The sequence below is a fragment of the Onychostoma macrolepis genome, chromosome 03 (genome assembly GCF_012432095.1).
Source record: "Onychostoma macrolepis isolate SWU-2019 chromosome 03, ASM1243209v1, whole genome shotgun sequence".
In the NCBI taxonomy this organism is placed as follows: Eukaryota; Metazoa; Chordata; class Actinopteri; order Cypriniformes; family Cyprinidae; genus Onychostoma; species Onychostoma macrolepis.
In genome coordinates, this window is record NC_081157.1 from 11,896,952 (window position 1) to 11,903,456 (window position 6,505).

General features: G+C 35.4%; 1 long non-coding RNA gene across 1 annotated transcript; it reads right to left on the reverse strand.

Annotated features, from left to right (window-relative positions):
- Positions 1–1,821: 1,821 nt before the first annotated feature.
- On the reverse strand, positions 1,822–4,497 carry LOC131536464 (uncharacterized). Its single transcript, XR_009269981.1, has 5 exons — positions 4,420–4,497; positions 2,840–2,956; positions 2,492–2,595; positions 2,362–2,404; positions 1,822–1,936 (listed from the first exon to the last, which is right to left on the reverse strand). It is a non-coding gene; the product is annotated as an uncharacterized LOC131536464 (long non-coding RNA).
- Between the last annotated feature and the right edge of the window lie 2,008 nt (positions 4,498–6,505).

Below are 6,505 nucleotides of genomic sequence, written 5' to 3' on the forward strand. Positions count from 1 at the left end.
TTGGCAGATCGAGGGTTTACCATAGGAGATGCAGTGGGCTTGTACAGTGCTCATCTCAAAATACCTGCCTTCACTAAAGGGAAACAGCAACTGCACCCAAGTGAACATGAAACAACGAGGGGACTAGCAGCTGTCCGGATCCATGTGGAACGTGTCATTGGTCTTGTGAGGAACAAGTACACAATCTTACAAAGCACAATACCCATCTCTCTTTGCCAGACTGCAACTCCAGGAGAGCTTACATCTCTTTGACAAGATGGTCACAGTCTGCTGTGCTCTTTGTAACATTTGCCCATCTGTTGTGCCCTCAGAATAGAGACTGTTTAAGTAGAAGAGTTTATTTAATAGTGTCCCCAGTGTCACTCATAACAGTATGAACTGTTGTTCATACTGTTGTTCCGCTGGATGAAAAGCTCCTGTGGTGTCAATACCATAAAATCACAGTAACTCACAGTGGCAACATGCACTTGATACATGAGCTTGTGGTCAGTCTTAAGTGCCACTGTCCCATCCTCTCCTATGCCTAGACAGAATGATGGATCTTTGCAGCTTTCAGTGAGTGAATGGTCCCTGCTGTTGAATGGGCATTTTATCTCTAGTACGCCGTTACCATGGCAAGTGCATGTTACCATGCCATCAGGTGTTGCTCCAATCCAGGGGATGTCTGGGTTTATGATGATCCCTGGTGCTTGAACCTGGAACGTATATACAGTATGTAGATAAATTGTAGATAATGATGGGCTATACATATAGAACAACATATATAACATCTCTTAATTGTTGACTGACCTGAAGTCTTCATGGTGATCTTGCATCATAGATATAGTTTGCCCTGGCGCTTTCCTCATTCCTTGTCCCCACCTGACAAACATTTCAATACAAATTGTTTATTAAAATGTACTTGTCTGAATTACATTTACTGCCCATCAACATTTACCTTAAGTTGTTGCACTTTTGCTTTGCTCCCTGGTCTCCTCCTCAACTACCAAACACTGGAAAAAGGTTTGTTAGTTCATTAGTTAATTATCCAGCTTATCATGAATTGCAACACCACAGGTTAGTACATTTAGTCATTTTGCAGATGCTTTTATCCAAAGCGACTTACAATTGGGGAATACAAAGCGATTCATCTTGAACTGGCAAACAGACAGAGGAAGTGCTCATAATAGTAAGTCTCAGGCATTGTTTTTTTTTTATCTCCAAATGATAAATTTTGGGATCATTAACCCATCCTGAAGTGAAGTAGCGGTAGGCTTCAGTGCTTTTAAATGCCTTGAGAGCTTCACCGGTGTATGGAGAGGGATTGTGGATGAGGTATATGTATATATCAGCAAACGTCAAGTTTGGCAATATTTTACAAGACGTCATTGGAATCAGCATTTCTCTTGGCAGTAAATAAGGCTCTAATCCTAAAGTATCTACTTTCTTTAAATAGCGTTGCTTTTCTTCGATGGTAAGAACATCCATAATCTATGATCACAACAAAAACAACGTTTGTCAGACATGAAATGTGGATTTATCTGCTTTTGCTATAAAACAAACTTTTAATATGCAATAAAATCATACTTTCAACGAACTTTAATTTTGTAAATTACCTGTTTTTGTTTAAGTTATTATTACTTAATCAAAACAACCCAACTGTAGTTTGATTGATGTTACTTGGATTTGATTTCTGAAAAAATACAATATAAATGGCGTTATCGGTTCTTGCAAATGAACTCTTCATATATATATATATATATATATATATATATATAGTTTTCATTATATCTAAAAATCAAGTAATATCTGCATGCACCTAACTCTGAAGAGAGTATAATATGCTAGTAGACAGCAATCCTTGTGAGTGAGAAGTCTGGTGTGGAGGGTGGATCTGGAGCTGAATTCTGTCCAGGTTGTCACAACATCTCTTGATTTTCTGTCTTCACAAACATCCCTGAAATACAATTCAAACATTAACAATGATTGTTATAAATGTAATGTGAAGCTTTACATTCACAATGCTCATTTTGATCTTGGTGGTGAAGTGTGCAGAAAATTCTGCCGGACTGAAATTTAGTCTTTGGTGAACAGTTTTCAAGAGTGCAAATAGGATTTTAAGTTTTAAGCACCAGGCTCGTGTGAGGTTTCCACAAACAACAAAGTCTACTTGAACAAACACTTTACTACATTTAAAGTTTGAAAAAAATCAAACTTATAATTCTCACCTTCACCATCCATCTGGCAGATGACCATTACAGACTGTTTCACTTTGAAGTGAGGCACAGTCATAGTACTCGGTTCTGTCTAACCATTATTACATTTTCATTTCAAAGAACTTTTTTTATTATCATCTGTGTCTCGTTTTGAATTATGTTGTACCTCTCTGGTTGTAGTGTCCTCATGCAGTGTTAAACAGGATGGCCTTGAAAGACATACAGGACTCTTTTGATATATTTGATATATTTTTTTAATATCTGATAAACTTTTGAATGTTTGAGGTTTTACTTACTAGTCAGATGGTTCATAGTGTCTTGGAGATGTTCTTCAACAAGAGGTCCCCTCCAACTCTGCTGCACGGCCATCAGCATGGAAGAATATAGGAACATAAACAATCTGTCACAGAGCCAACAATATGTCAGGTTTATTAGAAATAAACTACAGCAGAGGTGAAATGCAGAAAATTGAAATAATAATGTACAGAACGTATAAAAAATCTTAAGAAACGAGGATTCACGTTTTTAGGTTTTAAAGATGCATGATGATATACGTGAAATATATTGTGAAAAAAAAAATGCATATAAAGTTATTTAAAGGGATAGTTCACCCAAAAATGAAAATGTGATGTTTATCTGCTTACCCCCAGGGCATCCAAGAAGTAGGTGACTTTGTTTCTTCAGTAGAATACAAACAAAGGTTTTTAACTCAAACCGTTGTAGTCTGTCAGTCATATAATGGCAGTCAATGGGCACAGAATCTTTGAGAGAGAAAAAAACATGCACAGACAAATCCAAATTAAACCTTGCAGCTTGTGACGATACATTGATGTCCTAAGACACGAAATGATCAGTTTGTGCGAGAAACTGAACAGTATTCATATAATTTTTAACCTGTAATGCAAAAGCTTCATATTACATTTATAACAATCATTGTTAATGTTTGAATTGTGTTTCAGGGCTGTTTGTGAAGACAGATAATCAAGAGATGTTGTGACAACCTGGACAGAATTCAGCTCCAGATCCACCCTCCACACCAGACTTCTCACGCACAAGGACTGCTGTCTACTAGCATATTATACTCTCTTCAGAGTTAGGTGCATGCAGATATTACTTGATTTTAGATATAATGAAAACTATATATATATATGCAGTATATATATTTTTTCTTCCTTCCCCCAAAGCACCTAAAAGCCATTTCACACTTGCTATACTCCAAAAGGGTGAACGCACTGAACAAACAAAACAAGCATTTTTTTTAAAGAAAATAGTTTTTGTGGCAGTGTGAATTGACCATAATGCTGTATGTTAGGTGTGAGATTCATTAAACTTGGTTTGCTATAATACATCTATTCAGAAGTGCATCAGTGTGAATCATAATTCATCCCACATTTGCTGTATATCCATAAAGTGATATCTTTGTCATAGTATTCTTTCACTGGTTAACTAACTCATTATTAGCCCTGGATGCTTACAGAAGGATAATCTTTCATTTATGTGCCAGAAACATCATAAGCATTCATAATTTTGTTGGTTCATGCTGAACTGGTGTTGATAAATGTACTCTTTATATTAATAAGTCAATTTATATTGTCACTGTTTTTAAGTTACATTGTCTGGAGAGTTTTCCAGTTTTTCAGTGTCCAAATGTTGTTTGTATTATATTTATTATGAAAGGGCAAATTATAATCTCGATAATGAAAACATTTACATGTGTGGAGATTTCATTTATTTGCATAAAGTTTGAGTAAACGGGAATATATTCTATGAAACATGTTTAAGTTTATTTAATTGAATATTTTAATGTTTTAAAATATATTTGCATTTATAGAAATCTAATATATTTACAGAAATGTAATACGTTAACAAATATTAGAAATTAACATATGGACATATATTGCAAATTAATATATTTGCATAGTCTGATATCTAAATGTATTTACATACAAAGGAAATAAATATGTAAATATTTCCGATAAAAAATATAAAATATAGTTAATATATGTGAAAAATTAAAAGCGGCCGAAATCAAATATTTAAATATATATTTCAAAATATATTTACATTGTATAAAATATATTTTCTTCTGCATTTAAGATATTTAAATATATCAAAATATATTTAAATCTATGTGACTTCTGTATGGGTTAAAATAACTATTTGGCCATTACATGACACATGCATCTTCAAATAATATATCCATCACATTGAATGTTTAACTTACTTTTTGTATTTTGGCCCAGTTCACTCTCATGTAGCTGTAAAAATAGTTGCCTGCTGAAATTGAAATATATACATCTTCCTGACTAGACAGACACAGGTGAGTTTCTCTTTACTACACGTTAGGTTTCTCTATAGACTTGAGTCACTAAACCTGAGGTAATCCTGTCAGATCGTCCATCATTTGAGTGAGTACAGGTCAGCCAATCTGGTTTCGTCCGTTAAAGTTAACTTATTTAAATAACAATCACGGTCCTGCACAGTGAGTGATCTTACATATGCAGGTAAACCGGATTTTCTCCACTAATTGCTAAAAAACACAAGCTAACAGACTTCATAACTAGTGTTAGTGAAGCGGTCAGTGGAATCTTTCTGCCTACAGCTATAGCCCCGCCCACAGAAAAAACTCATGATGTTTACTAACAGAAAAAGGGTCTATATAGACAGGGCTTTGTTTGTCTCTTGTGCTTCATGGGTGCGCTCGCTAAAACCTGCAGTTTATTTATTTTGGACAAGGATCCGCTTAAGGTACGAAATATGTTTCACAAATCCGTGGTGTTGTTTTGTTACTTTGTTTGCTTTTTCTTTCTTTCTTTCTTTTTGTGGTCTGCAAATATGTTTTGATCAATCTTTGTAAACAAGAAAAAGCAATATTAGATTAATCCAAATCTAAGGAATATCGTTGATTGAAGTAAACGTTGTTGAACGTTTAACTGATCAAGCCATTGTGTAGATATTTAACGGCGTTTACACAACTGTTCTTTACAGGCAAGAGTCATCAGGGTCACCCGAATGTTCTCTATAGAGTTGTTTGTTCTCTGTTTTGACCGCGCATGCGCTTGAGTTGTTTACAACAGATTTTTTTGCACGTGGGCAGCTGTTGTGCTCACAGTTCATGCAGCGTCAGCGCGCACACAATCGTTGTATTTATGTTTGTATTGGATATCCATTCCGACTTATACACTTACTGTAAGAAAAAAATATGAAAAAAATACCTTTATCTGTATTGATTGGCAATTTGCTATACTATCCTACTAATGCGTTTCTTCTAGCCTATATATTTATATGTTTTATTTATATGCTTTATTTTGCATTTGCAGAACCACACGTCTATGCATATAGACCACTTATAAATTTGTAAACATCCGGGATGCGCGCGCATCATGGTTGCAGAAAACCCGGGAGAGTTTAAATTTACGGCAAGAGAATTACACGGATAAAGTAATTTGTTACTTTAACCCTGTCAGTTGTATATCGCTGAAAATTGCTTTATTTTTAAATTTTGCTGATCCAAACTTTGTCTTTATCTTCTTTGATTATTCTGAAACAATAGAAGTAAATGAAGCCTTGAAAGTTGATGCAAAAACACATTTCTACAGGTGTCCCAGTCTGCGAACAGTCTGTGTTAATAAGTAAATGTTTTCTTTTTTAATTTCTCAGTTTGCTGTACCATTCACTGGACTTGAACTACTTATATTTCAATAAAATGTTCTAAAACTTGATTGGTAGTGTAATTTAATGTAAAAACATGTTATAATCAGTGCCATGTAACTATTAAAGACTAACCAGATTTGAGTGTAATTTGTATTAAAATTAGTTTAGTCTAACATTTGTTTTGTGTATTGAGAACTGACAGATAAAGACATTGCAGAACTGAAAGTACTGGCACCTAACGCAGCTGTGCTCACTAGCATGGACTGCAGTGACACCGGTTCCGCATCCGAATCTGACATGGAGACCGGAGACCTGCCAGCGCCCCTGGTAGCTCTGTATGACGCCGATCTGAGATGCCTCTGCCAAAATGAACTACAAGAGAGGAGTGAAGAGACCTTTGAAAGACTGGGAAAGGAGTTAACTAATGAGCAGTGTGTAAACCTTGAGCTTACGACTAAAAAGCAGGCCCACTCTCAGGCCTGGCACACACACAGAACTGGAAGGATAACCAGCACAACCCTACATCGTGTATGCACTGTAGTAACTGAGAATGCTAAAACAAACCTTGTAAAACAGGTAATGCACTACAACAAACAACAGTTTGGCTTTGTACTTTGGGGAAAAGATATGGAGGACAAAGCCAGAAGACAATACAC